We start from the raw sequence: 19,092 nt of genomic DNA on the forward strand, positions 1-19,092 counted from the left end.
ATGGCCTGGTGGAGTCTTTTACAGATTACACATTCCCGAGTGGAAATAGGAACGGATTACCATGGACTTCGTGATAGGATTACCTCAGAAATCTAGAGGTAATGATGGTATTTGGGTCATCATTGATCGATTGACCAAGTCAGCATATTTCTTACCAATACGGTCTACTTTTACTGTAGCTCATCTAGCTCAGATCTATATTCAAGAGGTGGTCCATCTGCACGGGGTATCGATATTCATTATATATCAGATAGGGGATCTTAATTTACTTTCAGTTTCTGGAGGTCCGTTTAGAGAGAGTTGGGTACACAAGTTGATCTTAGCATGACATTTTATCCACAGACCGATGGTCAGTCAAAGCATACTATTCAGGTTCTGGAGGATATGTTGCGAGCTTATGTATTAGAGTTCGAGGGTCATTGGGAGAAGTACTTTCCTTTGGCATAGTTTGCATACAACAACAACTACCACTCTATTATTCAGGTGGCCCGTTCGAGGCCTTATATGGTAGGCATTCTCGTACTCTAGTTGGTTGGTTTGAATCTTCATAGCCTGGGCCGCACAGCACCAATTTACTTTGGGATGCCATATCCAAAGTTCTAGTTCTTCAGGATAGGCTTAGCTCAACTTAGAATAGGCACCAGAATTATGCTGATCGCAGGCGTCGGCCCTTACGCTTCTAGGTAGGAGATTGGGTGTTCTTTCAGGTGTTGCCCTTGAAGGGCGTGATGAGATTCGGCAGGCAGGGTAAGCTTAGATCCAGGTATATCAGGCCCTTTGAGATTCTGAGGAGATTGGAGGGGTTGCTTATGAGTTGGCTTTGCCACGAGAATTTTCAGCTATACACCCTGTTTTTCATGTTTCTATGCTGCGCCGGTACATTTCAAATGAGTCTCACATGCTTCAGTATGATTCTGTTGAGTTGGATGATCGCCTGACTTTTGTTGAGGAGTCGGTTGCTATTCTAGCTAGAGATATTCGCCAGCTTCATTCTAAGTCCATCCATGTGATTAAGGTCCAATGCCTCCATCGTCTGATTGAGAAGGCTACATGGGAGACCGAGCAGAAGATGCATGAGCACTTCCCCAACTTATTTGACCCTCCAGGTATACCCTTATCTTTACTTTTGCGGATGAAAGTTCTTTTAGTAATGGATTTTGTAATGACTCTGAAGGTCATTTTTGGAATATTTCTAAAATGACCATTTTACCCCTCCTTTTAGTTTCCCTGAGTCATTTATGCTTGGTACCAGATGTTGATTTTTACAAAATTCTATAAAAAGATAAGTCTTTGGAAATTTTGATTTTTCATAAGCTTTAAGTATTAAAAAGTGGTATTTGGGGTCAATCTGAGCCACGAGTCTCAGAATAGAATTTTGTTGATTCCAGCAACTTTGAAATATCGAAATTGTCTTGGGAGACTTTACGGAATTAATTTTGGAGTTGTAACGAACATTTGAGGTCTTGAGTTAAAAATTTGAGAAATTTTAAGCCAAGATTTGACTTTGATCAACATTTTTGGAAAACATGCTTGGGTGGAAATTCTGACAACAAGATTAGCTCTGGAGTGTTGAGTTTAGTCTAGAACGACCTTTTGTTTGGTTCTCGAGGCTTCTGGGTTCATTTTGACCCCCTCAGTGAATTTTGATATTCGAAAGTGGGATCCACTTTTTGTTGTAATGATCTCTGGTGAGAATTTTGACTACGCCATTGAAATCAAATTGTTGTTTCCAATCAGATTCCATATATGGTTTGTGTTTTTCCGACTCGGGATGAGTCCGGAGCGTCGGAACCAAGGAGTTGCATTTGAGAGCAATTCTGATCCGATTTGGGTGATTTTGGAGGCTATCTTGAGTGGAATTTTGAGGAGAACATTATGGAGGTATAGGAATCTATTTTGGCACGTTGTTCCAGATAAAAAATTAATTTTTAGCTGCAAATTTAGTAATTTTAGGAATCAGATTTTGTTGAATTTTGGTAGAGTGTATCTTGGTCAATATAACTCCATTTTGAGTGATTCTTGAGGCTAGATTGTGGGGTTTTTCTCAAGGAATGTCATGGTATAATTTGTTTTGATTGGGAGATTTTTGTTTTTGAGAAATCAACGCGTAAAGAGGCTGCCTTATTTATTTTCTTAGTTTGAAAATATGGGAATTGATTGTTTGATCATCTTGAATTATTTTTCCACCTCAAATTGTATTATAAATCTTATTTGTGATCTTGAGGTGAAGTTTAGATCCCAAAATTTATCCATCTCCAAAAATTATTAAATTAGTGTCTAAACGACCGTATCGATAGTGTTTCAAAACCGTTCGGAAGGAAAAAGCTCTGACACTGTGATTTGGGGCTCGCTTGTTCAGCCTATAGGTAGGCTATGGTTTTCCTTTCTTTAGATTGAACTGGAATGTGTGAAAGCATGTTGAAATAGTTGGAATTTGGGTTGGGTAGCTTAATGGTATATCTTAGGTGTTAGAAATCATGCTTTAGACTTGTTATCGAGTTTTTCGGGTATTTGAAAGTATGTGTGTCCTATTGTTATTTGTTAGTATTATAAGAAGAATTGAATGATAATGTTGCTAATATTGTGAAGTATGTTGGCCTTAGTATAGGTTGTAAACCTGCTTTAGTTTCTCTGGCGTCACTTCAGCGGACTTAGATCCTTGTAGAATGGAGTAGCGGGCTAGTTTCTAACAGTTGGCCTTATTTAGGCGATTCCCTTGTTCTTAATAACACCTCATCCATAATTTAGTATAATCATGACTCCAAGATGTATCGACAATACTAGACTTCATGATTGTTTGACTTTGGCTCCGGTTCAAGTTCTGGCATCATATTAGTTGACACATTAGGGAGGAGATTTTCGATACTATTGTTGTCTAGTTGGAAAAGATAATATTCGGCACTATAGGATTTATTATCTATGAGCATTCAATTATCTATTCCTTGCCTTCATTCTGAATTATCGAGGAGCATCCAGGTACCTAGCCCTGACCTCTACCGACTTGCTAGTATGACAATCATCCGGGTACCCAGTCCTGACCTCGATCATATTGATGTGTTAGGGAGAGCATCTAGTTACCCAGTCCCGCCTCGACCGCACTAATATATTACGGCAGGCATTTGAGTACCCAGTCCCGGCCTTGGCCATGTTGGATATTCGGGAGAGTATCTGGCTCCAAATCCTGGCCTCGACCCCTAAGGCACCCCTAGTTTGTTGACTCTTAGAGATTCTGGGTTTGGAAATTATACAGTGCTTCGATTCCTGACATCGTAGATTCTTGATTCCCAGCCTTGGTAGTTGTAGCTATTCTGTGTACTCGGTGAGCTTATGGGGGTTCGTCGGGATTTTTATTTAATTTGCGCACGAGTGTCCCATCTAGGCTTCTGGGGGTTCAGTTAGGTATAGTTAGTTGTAGTTCTCATAGATAGTGCACTTTTCCTTGTGATGCTTATGTTGACTTCTATTTAGGCTTATTCCTATTTTTCATATTGTTTTATTTTACCTTTTATGCTCAGTTGGCTTATGATGCCTACTGGGTACCTGTTGTCTTGGTACTCATACTACACTCTGTATTTACTTTTATTATACAAGACCGAGCACCAACTACCATCACGAATAGATCAAGCCTATTGTAGTAGAATTTGGAGACTAGGGTGAGCACTTGACATTTCTGGATCACTTTTGTCTCCTTCAGTGTGGATGATCCGTCTTGTAACACCCTAAATATTTTTTGCCAAAACTCGAACCATTCTTCATATGCGTATAGAATCGAACTGAATGACTTCTAATTATATACATGAGTTAGGATCAATTCCTAAGTATTTAAGAGTATTAGATGTGATTTAGGGTCATAAGGGATCTCTAATACCAAGCCAAGTCCAAAGAATTTCTATTGGCTAAGTTTTCGAATGAATTTATATAAGGGTCAACTTGAAACGACCATATCTTCTAGAATATAACGAATTGGGTAGACTTTGACCTATCAAATTAAAGCTATTTGAGTCTACTTTCCAACGCCACCAAGATTGTATTTTTTGGTGTTCGGAGTAAAAGGTTATGCCTAGTTGACCAGAGAGGTTGCGCCAAGTCCACGATGCGGACCTGGCGCGGACTTGGCCAGTTTTTCCAGATTTTAGTAAGGGCAACTCGGACCATTTCCTATTATATATATATACAATCTTGGACTTTTTTTAGGGCATTTTTGCAGTCTTTAGCCTCCTCAAAACCCCAAACTTCATCCTCTTCTCTCTCAAATTATCTCTAATAAATTTGCTCTCAAACTCAAAGATTCAAGATCTTCAAGTCATGTCCTTGGTTTTTGATGAGATAATCTTCATTCCAGGTATGTAAGGCTAACCTAAATTATGGATTGAGTTCTTCCATATGCCCCATAGATGTGTTGGATGAAAATTGTGAAAGACTTGAACCTTCTATGAATGTTTTATTGAATTTTTTCTAAACTCTAGAATATTTTTACATACTATTAGTTGATTGATGATTTTCATGACTTTAATTCTTGAATAATTAATTTTCATATTTTATTTTATAAACCGTAGCTACATATTGATTACAAATGATTATGTATATGTATTGATTGGAATGAATAGAATGAATTGGGATAACTATGAATATGAATGACATAAATAGGAATGAAACTTTGGTGGAGCTAGAATGTCCTTTGTGTCTCTATAAATTGAATACAGAATTAAATAAGGATTTTGTAGCAAGATGTTTGATGATGATGAAAATTATGTTCATCTTTAAAAAGTGAAATGGTTGATGAAGATGTAATGGTGATGATGATGTTTTGAGATGTAATGGATTGGAGTCTAATGTGACTACATGATATAATTTGCATAATTCGATTTAATTGGAGTCTTATAAGGATTCTGAGTAAAATGATTATTTGAGAAGGAGTTTTAAAAATGATTTGTGAACGTTTTTGAATAAATTATTTATGCACTATTTTGAGTTTAAAGAATGATTATTTTCAATTTCATCATTGATTTAGAAAGAGTTTGAGAAGTCTCTTAATTATCATTTTGATCATGAGTATTTTGAGTATAAACGAGTTGAACATTTTAACATTAAAACGTCTATTTTTAGATTGAGTTGAGGGGTTAAAATTTTGTTTTAAATGTATCTAATAATTACTGTATTCATTGAGTTGAGATTGGATCAAATTTAAAAAGAAGAGTTTGATAATTGAGATGAGTTGATTTTGAAAGAAGGTCCAATGAGAGCAGATTGATTGAGTTTTGAAAAGAGTCCAGTGAGACTAAATGAGTTGATTTGAAACTAAGTCCAAAGAAACTAAATGAGTATTTTGAGTATTTTACTCACCTGATAGATATGAGTATATTGAGTCTTGGGAGGAGTATTGAGCACCGAATTAGGTATGAGTATAGTCCATACTTTAATCCCATAAACTACGTAGCCAACGTAGGAATGGATTGGACCATTAAAGTCGGATGTTTCCCTATTTCATTATCCTAAAATGGTAGGACTTGATTGATTGATAGATCCATGACTGGTTGATTCGTTCATACCCTGGCAAATTATTAAACGAATGTGGCAACAACGTCAGCTTGTTGTACATCACTGGCTCATAGGTGATGTTTGTCGATTAGAGAAATTTCCAAATTGAGTGGATTGTGCATGATATGATTGGTTTGATTGAGATTGTAGATAATTGAGTAAAATTGTAAAACATTGCCAAATTCTAATTTGCGTATCTATTGAGTTAAGTCCTTTGACTTTATTGTTGAGTTGATTGTATATGATTGGATTGGATTGAATTGTAAATGATTTGATTGAATTGAATTGTACATGATTGGATTGGATTGTATATGATTAGATTGCATTGGATGGTTTGTGATTGGATTGAATTGGATTGTATACGATTAGATTGGATTGGGTCAAATTATATATGACTGGATTGGATTGAATTTTATATGACTGGATTAGATCGGATTGTATATGATTAGATTGGATCGAATTGTAAATAATTTAATTGAATTGGATTGTACACGATTGGATTGGATTGAATTGTATATGATTGATCTCTGTCTAAAATGTATTCTTACTTTAGATTTATGACACCTTGATTGAGTCTCTCTTATCTTTCTAATTTGAGATATCTGAACTGATATTATTCTACCTTGATGTATGTTTTATTCTGCCATATTACATACTCGTATATTTTATGTACTGACATTTATTTGGACCTATTTCATTTCATGATATAGAGACATGTTTAAAACATCATCAATAGGCGCGCCGTTGAGGATATGTTCACACTCAGCTTATTAGTGTGTCCTCCCCTACATTCAGAGGATATCACTTATGTTATTCTTGCATTGAGTTTAGTCTTTTTATTCTGATTTGAGGTAGCCATGAACTTGTCATTGGTACCAATTAGATAGTAGTGATAGAGGCTTCATAGAATAAATAATGATGAGTCGATTGAGTATTTTATTTTCTTGAATTATTCTTGTCAGACTATTTAATGACATAGATTGGAGCTTGATTTGTTGTCCCATGACCTTTTTTCCTTGAGCTAGATTGTTGATTGGAATTGCCCACCTAACTATCTCTTTATTTTAATTTTTTTGCTGGTTAAATGAATGAACGGATGTGTGATCAGGTCAGGTGGTTCACTTGGGAGCCAGTAATAGTTTCTGAGTGTCGGACACGTCTAGGGTACCCTCCTAGGATGTGACATGTCTTTTGCTTTTTGAGACTAGCTAGTTGTTGTATATATATGTCCAGTCCACTTTCAGGACTTGTACTCGTTTTTTATTTTATAGCAGCTCTGTACTTGTGACTTCCAGGTTCTAGGAGGGATCTTTAGTTGTTTATATCATGTTTTGGTTTACTTCCGCTTATTTATTCTGCTTACTTTTATAATTTGCTACTATTGTTTAGTTTTCTCCCTCAAACCCATTACTTGACGTTCTAGGTTTATGGGTTGACTTACCTACTAGTGAGTTATAGTAGGTGTCATCATGACTTGAGAAAAATCAGATCATGACAAACATGTAAGCCTCTTTTGAGTACCACCAATGCATCTCATCCAATGGTTTTTTTATCATGTTCTAAGCTTTAATGGCATGAGAACATGGTATTCCTTTCAAATCCCATGTCCTACACGTGTATTTCTTCCTAACAAGACTCACAACATGCCTATCAACACCCTCAGCCACCTCAAAACCTAGGTCTCCATTAGATTGAACATGTCAACCATGTGAAATGATTTTGAAATCATTATAAAGATCTATAACATATGGACTAAAATCTCTTGCCCACTTTCTACCCTCCTCTTCAAGAACTTTCAACCTATTCATAACCTATACATAACATAAAAATGATATATATATATAACTATGAACCAGTGAAATATATTATGTCAAGTAGTTATGAAAACAATAGATAATACCTTGATTCTGATATTTTCCAACATCTTAATTATTGGTTTTGTCCTTGCTTCCAAAATCCATTTGTTGAATGACACAGTAAAATTGTTCACATGTATGATTCTTTCAAATTGTGTCAAAATAGGCCCTGCACCAGTGTTGTGCAGGTTATCATAACAGATATTCAGGAGCTTGTTTAGACATACAACCCATCGTCTTTAATTGGTCTTCAAATTCTTCTATATATATACTCCAAACAGACCACCACAATAATTTTTTCATATGTACACCTCTCCAAGTCTTGGCCCAATTGGCTTATATATGCCTTACACACCATCTATGGTGTGCTTTTGGAAGCAACTGACCAACAACACCAATCAGCCCCCAAAAAATAAACAGCAAAACAAGTTAAAGTAGTTCAAGTGTATACAAAAGAAAAATCAGAATATAATTAAATTGATAAATTATTACCTTTTGCATATCAGACATAAGTGTCAATCCTTCTCCATCTTTTAGCTCTAATGAACTTCTCAACAACTCAATGAACCATTTCCATGTTCTGGTTGTTTCTCCTTCCACCACTGCCCAAGCAAGTGAATTGAAATATTTCACTGAATCTTGTCCAAGGGCAACCAATAAAATTCCCTTATACTTTCCTTTTAAAAATGTTCCATCCAGCCCTATAAATGGCCCCAGACCAGCTCTCTAATCATTTTTCAAAGCTTGAAAGCAAACATACATTCTTGAAAGTCTTCTTTTTCATTGTTCCAAAGCATCTTTAGATATGTTTATCACCACATCAGAACCTGGGTTGCTATCCCTCAATTCTTGAACATAAGCCTCCAATTTGTTGAGATCATCAATAAAGCTACCCTCTAGTTTTTGTAAGACAAGTCTTTATCTATATCCTGCCTCATGTCTTTCACCTTGTACTTGGGGTTATTATAAACCTTGTATTTGTAGTGTGCTAAAGATTGTTGAGTAGCTCTTCTGTTCTTGAAGGATTCTTAGCATGTATGTTCTGTTTCTAAGGTCTTAATTTCAAATTCTTGACCTTTCTTAACTTCAGATATCAGACACACAAAAGGACAACCAATATCACACCTATACCTAAGTCTAGTTGAGTCACTCTTAACAACTTTAAGGCCCTTCTTCCTAGCAATAGAATAATGGCTCACAATTCTTTTAGCTTCATCAAGATTTTTGAAGCTCATACCTTTTTCCAACTCCAAAAAATTATCTAGTTTCTTAGTTACTTGTCTTCTTTTTTCATTCCTAAAAAATTCCAACTCATCTATCATGATCACTAGCTAAAGGTTCATTTTCATCCTCCTTTTCATCACTTTAATCACCATCAGTTACTGCATCTACTGTCACAAGACAAAGTCCACTAGGTTGATTGTGCCACTATATATTCCTGTATCTAATGTGATAGGGAAAGGTTTATTAAGTTGACTGATATTAGAGTTGGGATAGTATCTTCACCCTCCTCAACAACAAATAATTGAAGTTGAAGCACACTAGATTGAGTAGACAATGCAGTTTGCAGTGTTCTAATTCCTGAATCACTCTCTACTAGATAATACTTATAGTAGCTGTTTCACCTTACTAAAATTTAACATTGCAGTGTATTATGAGCAAATGTCTATATAAGAGAGCAAATCTGGATCATAATCTTTCCACAGATGAGTTACTTTTTTATATATATATTTAACCTGAGGAGTCAGGACCAACTTGCCCCTATAATTAAAGACCACATCAACATTTCCAGCCATTCTTTGAAAGCGATCACATGACAAATATAAAAGAAAGAGAAAGTGACATATCAGAAAGCAATAAAGAAAACAAAAAATAGGGAATCTATCAATATTTTATAGAAGACATTGTAAAGGGTAAAGGGATAGGGACCACATGTTATGTCTATTAGATTACATAAAAAATGCAGCAACAAAAATAAAAAAATGCATCTAATTATGGGTTTCCTAACCGATAAAAAATCAAACAAAAATAATTAAATAAATCAAAATATGACATACCTAACCGTCAAAAAATAATGAAACACAGAGAAAAATATACGAAATCTATGCTAGAAATAATAGAAGGCTTAACTTGAGACAAAATTATAAAAAAATCCTAAATCGAGACTACAATAAAAGTATAAAATACATTTATCTTCTACAACAAGCATATAACACATGTAACAACATCAAAAATGTCTATACATCAAATCACAATAACATTAACAAAAAGAAATTCCTACTTGCATGGGTGAACTCCTGTGCTACATTGATAGAAACAACTTCAATTTGTTGGCCAAGGATCGAGGTGAGTGTTGATGGTGAAGATGAGAGGAGATGAATGTTGATGTTTAAGAAGGGACTTAGGGGTTTTTACGGGTTAAATGTTTTGAGACTGAAGGGTTACGTTTATTTGGGTTAAGGGATATAAAGATTTAATCGGTGGGGCTCTGGGTATGGGTTTTGGGTTTTTTTTAAATTAGTTTAATTAAATATTAGGGTAATCAATAGGATAGTGACACGTCATTAATAAAATTGTTAATTATTTTTAAAAATTAGTCTATTAGAGATAAGGGTAAAACAGACCCTATAGGTTAACGTGAGGGGTATTTTAGGTCTGATAGGTAGATGAAGGGTATTTTTGTACCAATTCGCATAGTTAAGGGGTATTTTAGGCCCTTTTCCGTTTAAAATATAAATATTTATCGACTAGTACAAATTAAAGAAGCTTTTTTTTGGTGCAAGATCTAAATATATATATTTTCTTTGTGGTTACATCATTACTTAGTATGCAATAATATGATAGAGAAAATAGTAATTTGGGTAATATTTTGTGAAAATTTTGTCTTTTTTCGTTATCTCAAAGTAATTTTTACACAAAATTGCTTAACTGATCAATAAAAATCGATTCAAGTTTCATTGTTTACTTAGGTCATAATGCTTCTAAAATATTTTCATATTTGAAATCTGCATTGTTAAACATCACAAACAGAGGTCCAATAGCTCCTCTGTTCGCTATATCGAATGCCCCTTAACTTTTATGTTTGGTTATTTTAATGACCTATTCCGGTTGTTATGAGTAGACCAATGGTGAAAGTATTAGGTCAGAATTTTTTGGGGGGGATGACTTAGAAATTTCGTCACTAAGCTAGACTTGGATGAAATCTGAATCAGGTGAGGTCTACGGCAATTTGAAAATGGATTAAGGATGATTTTTTAGTGTGGATTCATTTTTCTAATATTCAAGACCTTAACTGAGTCTATAGTGCTTTATGAAATTGAATTTAGGCTAGTAGAACTTCTGAAAATTGATTTGGCATGAAAGGGGTGGTTTGAAACATTAAGAATTGAAGTTGTAATGTAAAATAGACTTTTTTCTAGGATTTGTGAGCTGCAATATCGTGCAATCCGCTATAGTGGGCCATAGGCATTACAATAAGTTACAGGTGCTATAGCTACGTCGTCACTCGCTATAGTGGGGTCAGGCCGCTCTGACGGGGCTGTTATATTGGGATCAGTTAGAATTTAGTATAGGAAACTCTCAAAACCTGTGATATAATGGCCATCAAGTTTTGGTGAACTGCAAGGAAAACTGAGAGTAGTTTTCATCCATTTTCCACCATAGTCATCGATTAAGATAAGTTAATTACTCCCCCAACTTTTAAATTCGATTCTTAAGCATTTGAATCCATAATGGTAACCTTGGGGGAGGGGTTTAGATTGAAATTAATGGAGGGAACCTCATGTTGGGTGGAATAATCATGGATTGGCCTGGGGTTAGAATTTGGTTATAATCCAATTTAAATTAGGCTGTCTTCATTGATTGTTTGTACTTTGTTATTGTTTAGAAAACATGTAGGATTTGTGACAAATGGAAAGCTTAGATTTCATCGAGTTTACAATGCATGATTCCAGGTATGTGATGGTTTTATGTTTCCAAATTATGTATGTATGCATGTCTACTGCTTTGTAGTATGAATTGTGCAATGCATGTGGTGAAAACTAAAAGGCTAAATTGTAATGACATTATGTTGATAATCTCATGCAATAAAACTGTGTATTTACTTGTAGTCTCAAATGTTATTGTTTATTGTGTATGTGATGGTGCTTGTGTGTCAATCTCACATTCTGAGAGGGTACCCTAGGCGTGTCCGGCACTCGGCGACCATCGCTGGCCTCGATAAAACCACTTGGTCTGATCACTCAGTGGAAGACTCGACTCAATAGATAATTAACTCAAGTGAGCATTTAAAAACATCATCATGAATAATTAAGTAGTAGATTAAAAATACTCAAAGTATAATGTAACTCAACGTCATAAACTCAATAATAAAATTATGGTTTAAAAAATAGACTCAAAGATACTCAAATCAACTCAACTCATAGGACTCAACTCTAAAAATAGCTCAACTCAATAAAGCATGCAATATGTGTAAAACAATGCTTAAAAAGATATGAATAAGTAAATGTAACTTAGTGTATAAAAATATAATATTTTACTTCTTGGGGAGTTTCCACATCCTTCCAATATCTTGCCAGAGTAATGGATAGAAATATCTATGGATCCACAATCAAAGTCCATCGTTTTAGGACTTGAGAGGCATGACCTCTATCCTACGCTGGCTACTTAGTTTATGGGCTCACTCCATATCGGTGCTCAATACTACTCCCAAAATACTTTGTTATACACATATACATCAAGTGAATAAAATACTCAAAATACTAATTCAGTCTCTTTTGGACTTAGCTCAACCCATCTCAACTCATCTATTCTCTTCTCTTTAAACTAGATACAATTTCAACGCAATGAATGTATTTAAAATATAATTTTGTCTCCTCAATTCAATATCAAAATAGATGTTTTAATGTAATAATGCTCAACTCGTTTATACTCAAAATATTCATGCTCAAAATAATAATTAAGAGACTCCTCAAACTCATGCTAAAAAATAATAATTAATAATTAAGAGACTCCTCAAACTCAAATCATGCTCAAACTCTTTCTCAATCAAAGATGAAAATATTCATTCTTTAAACTCAAAATAATGCATAAAATAATTAATGCAAAAACATTCACAAATGATTCTTTAAAAACTCCATCAATGCATAAAATATAAAAAATAAAATCACAAATAGGGTTCATATGAATGAAAACATGAATGTATACCTCAAATACTCAACTCAAGAACATCATCAATATAAATGAATCTTTATAAAAAACTCAATAAAAATTATAGATAACTTTAAGAACTCAAATTATGAAAACTCAAAACTTAACTCAACTCGAATCAATGAAGATGTAGGGCATGTGGATGAACTCAATTCACATTATGGTTAGCCTTACAAATCTTAAAAGCTCCACAAATATTGATGAAAAGACTTTAACTTAAAGAAAAACAATCACGAAACCCTTTCTTGTAATTTTTGAATTTGTTTTCTTGGAAACCCTATGATTAGGATTTAAGATTTCTCTTAGCGGTTAATGAATAGATGAAGAACTTATTGTAGAAAACTTGAAATCTATGAAGAAGAACTTACCTTGTTAAAGAATCTTGAAAGAGAACCCTAGCTCTTTCTTCTCTTCTTAGACCTAGTTTATTTTCTTGAATGCATAAAAAGTCTAAGAAATGGGTTTACAAACCCTTATAAGGTCAAAAATAGCCCATATCAGTCATGGATTAAGTATAGGAGGGGTGTGGAAAAGACCGGAATGCCCTTCACTGAAACTGAAAAATATTTGAAATAATTACACATAAATCGCATTCCATGAATGCATTTTATTAAAAAACGGGTAAATCACACTCATGAAGTGAGTTTTATGGACAATTTGGTTTTTGGTCAAATTATGGGGAAAATTGCACTATGGGAGAAAGTTCGCGACGTGGACTGGTCGCGCACTTCTCTAGAATTGAAATTTTGCCCCAAAATATTACTTTTTGATCTGGTTGGCCTAAAATTCAATCGAGACCATTTTCCTACATGATTTTCTCTCCGATTGATATTCTGGCCTAAGATTGGCCAAAACTTTAGGGATGATAAGTTATGTGAGCGCGCTATCCTCTAGGGTTATTTTGGTAATTTATAGGGTATAACAGTCACCAGCCAAGGTGTACCCTAGATGTGAAACGAAAAATAGGATCACGAAGATCCTAAAATAGCCTCTTAGCATAGCATGACGTAGGATAATATAGTAAACTAAATAGAAATAAAGTACGGAAGGTAAGTCTTAAATCAATCTCATCATAGAAGCCCAATCATAAACGTAATCTAGGAATATCATCTGAAATGAGAAAGAAAATATTCTAGTCTGATATTGCCTCTACTACATAGATAGGGCATAGGACAAGCCCTAACTCACCAACATAAATTTGGAACTCATAAATGTATGAAAAGATGACACAAAGGAACAAATTTTATGGTATCATCCTCAAAGCATGAGGACTCACCAAAGCAATTGATATAAGAGTTAATAATAACCGCGAGATGAATGGGGAGCATCGTGACCTATATTATAAAATAATATAGGCAAAAAAAGTATGCAGTCAGTAGTGTTGGATGTACTAAGTATGGAGAACATAAAATACGTGACATGAAATGTAATAATGCAATGACCAAGCTAAAACATAGTAAAATCTTTTAAAACATCATTAAAAACATGACGGTCAATGTAAAACTGTATGTAAATCATCATTAAAACATGACATAATGAGAGAATCGTTAACCAACAAAAACCATGTGAGGTATAACATGGAGTCCAGTATCATACCTCCCACACCGAAAAGAAATTGTCCTATTTGTAAAGGTAAGGACCATAAACATGAGCTATAATGGATCCACTAGCTAGAGTCAATTAAGATTGAGTCGTACGGGGGAACTTAATTATGGGATAAGGGATTGGTACCGGAGACACGACCTTTACTAACGGAGGAGCCTCCATCTCAATATCTACTCGGTGCTAGATAAACTCTAAACAAGAATAGGCATAATCATAATATAGTCATCAAAAATGGAAATAAAATTGAAAGAACAAATTCATCTTAAACAAGTGAAAATCATAAGAATAAATCCTTTAAAAAATCATGATACACAACATGTTCATAGAGATACATATCTAATCATCAAAATCATGATAAGCTTGTTCATAGAAAAATCATGGAAATCCTTCATGATAAGCATTCTTTACTTTGAAGAAACTTTTATTGTCATGCCTCAAGCCTACACCCTAGGTGTGTCCAGTACTCAAAAACCATTGCTAGTACCCAAGAGAACTATTGGCCTGGGTAACCGCTAAGCGGAAGACTTGACTCATAAAAAAATGTAACTCAGATGGGCATAAATAAGAACATAAGTAATTCTTTTCAAATTAGGTCTCAATACTCAAATATGTATGCAAATGAAGTTTTAAACATAACCTGAAAACTCAATAAATATCCAAACTCTGTTTGTGACTGGCCTATGAAACCTCTAAAGCTGACTCTGAAATAGGTAAAGATACAGGCTATGGCTACCTCAAATCACTAATAAAGTAAAGACTGAAATAATGACTCAAGAGTTCCTCCAAATGTAAGGAGGTCTCACCAAAAGTTGTATGGAAGCTGAACTTCAACAATGCGCCTATTGAGGATCTCTATTACCTGTGTCTACATCATAAAACGATGTAATGCCAAACGGTGTTAGTACATGGAATGTACAATATGTAAAATATCTTAAAAGAAACTAACTCAAGAATACTCAACCCAACTCAGTAGAATGAATACTCAATAAGATCAACTCAATAAAGCATGAAATAGAAAATTCTTTACAAAAATATATATATAACTAAATCCAACTCAGTATAAAAATAGTAATTTCTCTTTAGGGAGTTTCTTTAACCAACAACTATCACTATGAAGCTCGTAATGATACAATAAACTGTTGTCATTACCGCAACCATCCAATATCTTGCCAAGGTAAGTGACGTAACTCATCTTATTGATCCAATAAAAGTTTGTATCAGGTATTGAAGTGTGGAGTAGCCCAAACTAATGGTACAATCCTATCCTACACTCGCTATGTAGTTTATGGGGTTCAAGTTATTTTATACTCTTATCCAAATCGGTGATCAATATTACTCTAAAAATATATTTATTATTCTCATATGTCAAGTGAATGTATGTACTCAAAATAAACTCATTAGTCTCGTTGGATTTTGCTCAATTAGCTCAACTCTTCTCCTTAAAAGAATTATACTTTCTTAGTCTCAGTGAATGCATAAGATATAACTTTTAACTTCTCAATTCCGTCACAAAATAAATATTTAAATGCACTCAAAATTATTTAGACTCATAATGATCATGCTCAAAATCAGTGAATGAAAGACTCTTCAAACTCAATCTCATGCTCAAACTATTTCTCAAGTAAAAGATAACATATATCATTCTTTAATCTTGAATTAATGCATAAATATAAGCACTGTAAATATACTCAATTAGGTTTCATGTGAATAAAAACATGAATGATAAATAAGAGTCAAATCACAAAAATCATCACAGTATACTTATATATATAAAGAACTCAATGTGGAATTACATAGATAACTCAAGACCTTAATTTTATGGGATTGAAACTCAAACTCAAACTCGACTGAATGAATATGTAAGGCACGAGGATGAACTCAATTCAATGTTGTGATTAGCCTTACATACCTAGAAGATCAATGATCCAAGCAAAACTCAAAGACATTGGTTGAAATGCTTGAACCCTTGCTTTTCTTCTTCTCTCCAATCCTTTCTCTGAAAATATTCTAAGTGTTAATGAGAGAAAAGCCTCATTGAGTATTGATAAGTGACTTATTTTAGTCCCAAAATATCATGGTTTTGGTTTGAGAAAGATGAAAAAGACCAAATTATGCGTACTTAAAAACTGGTCAGGGTCATCTACGACCTTCCTATGGACCATTGAACTTTCTACGGATCGTAGAAGGTTAGTCATAGAAATTGGGTCCAAAATTGGAATTTACTATTTCATGACTTGGTGGGTCTACGATCATACTTTTGGAGTCATATACCTAGAGACGGATCATAAAGGATCATTGTATAATTTCATTGGGGAATTGGGAATAAGGTCTATGAATTGTAAGATCATTCGTAGGAGTTGTTATGGGCCATACACCCTATCATAGGGATTTGGTGCACATTCTAGTGGCTACTCAAATATTACACTTGACTCTATGAGTGATTCTATGGATCGTAGAGTCTCTTACGGTCATAAGGTTGAATTGTAGAAGGGGTCCTCCATAACTCGAATTTAGCTATGTGTTGAGGGGTTCTCAGGATTTATCTAAGTTAAAATAGTATGGGGTGTTACAATATTTTTTTCTTGGGATCATTCGTCCTTGAATGAACGAATGATGACCAAGATAGGAATTTACTCAAGGCACAAATACAATGCAAGAACTCAACTCAACTCAAGAATAACTACTCAAATACTGAAGATGGTACTAAACTTAGAGATAGGAATAAGAATATTACCTTTAACATCTACATTAGGAGGAAATAGTAGGTGTAGGTAGTTGGCTTTCATATCCTCTTCGGCTTTCTATGTAGCCTCCTCAATGAACTGATTTTTGCATAATACTTTAATTGAAGCAACATCTTTGGTCCTCAACTTACGAACTTGACGATCAAGAATTTGGACAGGAATCTCCTTCTAAGATAAATTATCTTTCACACTAATGTTTTCTTTAGGAATAATGAGTGAATGATCTCTTAAAAACTTTTTAAGCATCAAAATGTAAAACACGGGATGAACGACAACTATATTTTCTCTAACTCATAAGCTACATTGCCAATCCTCTTAATTATTTGGTCAGGACCAATGTAATGGAGACTAAACTTCCCTTTCTTCCCAAATCTCATTACACCTTTCATGGGAAAAACTTTCAAATACACCCAATCATTTACCTCAAACTCTACGTCTCTTCTCCTAACTTTAGTGTAGGACTTTTGATTACTTTGCACAATTTTCAATCTCTCTTGAATGATTTTCACCTTCTTCATGGCTTGATGAACCAATTCTGTACCTATCAACTCTACTTTACAAACTTCAAACCAACCAATAGGATATATACATCTCCTCCCATAAAGAGCCTAAGAGAGCCATTTGAATACTCGAATGGAAAATGTTATTGTATGCAAACTCAATAAGCGAAAAGTGTCATCTTAATTACCTTTGAAATCAATGACAAAGCTCTCAATATATCCTCAAGAGTCAGAATTGTATGCTCTACTTGACTATATGTCTGAGATGGAAGATGATACTAAGATTTACATTCAATCCCAAACTTCTTTAAAACAACTTCCAAAACTGGCCATTGAAATGATTGCCTCTATCTGAGATGATAGACAAGGTAACTCCCTGAAGTCGGAACATCTCTCGAATATATAATCTTGCATAATCCTCAGCTGAATCTATAGTCTTAATGGGCAAAAACTGGGTTGATTTGACCATCCTATCCACAATCACCCAAATCGAATCATACCATCTGTGAGACCATGTTAAACATGTAATGAAATCTATATTAATCATCTCCCATTTCTACTCTGGAAGCTCTATATTCTGAGCTACACCACAAGGTCTTTGACGCTCCACTTTTACTTGTTGACAATTAAGGCACTTAGACAATAAGTCTGCTATATCTCTCTTCATACCATTCCACCAATAGACTTCTATCAAGTCATGATACATTTTGGTAGAGCTTGGATGAATTGAATATTTGAAGCTATGGGCCTCTACCATTATTCTATCTCAAATATCATCAAGTTCTTAGACGAAGGTTTAAAATTCGAATCTCTGTTATAGCTTTCTTTTTCTAATCACTACCCCTCTTTTGAGCAAGTAATGAATACAAGCGAGTTTTAACACATGCACTTATTAAAAGGAAAACAAGATGAAGAAAACTACAGTGCAATGCTAAACACTCAATGATAATCACTTATACATTTGCCGACTTCATTATTGTGTCATGGTTTCCACAATCCTAGTTATGAGGTTTAGCTACTCAAATTCACAAGGAATGAATAAAGAATCAACTAGAAATCATAAGACAATACTCACACTTATGCAAAATTAAACTTTGAATCACAAGATGAAGAACGAATCAAGAATGAACAAAATATTAGATTGCATGTTTAATTCACTGCCCTGGAGAGCAATTGTGGTCATCTCCTTGAATTAATCTGCTTCCTTTTTCACCATTTCACAGTCCATTTAGGACACTACGCCCTGTGAACAAGCTCATATAAATCCTCTTAGACTTTTCTTTGAATCATATGTGCTTTCTTCACAGGCAACATCCATGACATGTGATACTTTAAATGTCCCGTGGTCAGGCTCATGAAAATTTCTTTGGCCATCTCCTAAATCCATTTTTTATCCTCATTCACACACATTTTTCACAGCTCGTACACTCCTCCATGTCCCGTGAAGGGTGTCTTGGGGATTCACTTGGCAAAAACCTTTCAACATAGTGCTCAGGAGTCTTTTCACGAATGGCTTCCATGAGGCTTTCATTGATCCACTATCTGTGAAGGCTCTTGTGAAGCCACACTTGTAGCCAATATCAAAGAAAAACATCAACAATCCAAAAATCATGTGCGACTCCATTTTCCTGCAAAACAATC

The 19,092-nt window shown here is 34.6% G+C and overlaps 1 pseudogene; it reads right to left on the bottom strand.

The window, feature by feature from the left end:
* Positions 1–8,061: 8,061 nt before the first annotated feature.
* On the bottom strand, positions 8,062–9,190 carry LOC129894875 (uncharacterized; annotated as a pseudogene).
* Positions 9,191–19,092: the final 9,902 nt, after the last annotated feature.

The sequence above is a fragment of the Solanum dulcamara genome, chromosome 7 (genome assembly GCF_947179165.1).
Source record: "Solanum dulcamara chromosome 7, daSolDulc1.2, whole genome shotgun sequence".
Taxonomy (NCBI): domain Eukaryota; kingdom Viridiplantae; phylum Streptophyta; class Magnoliopsida; order Solanales; family Solanaceae; genus Solanum; species Solanum dulcamara.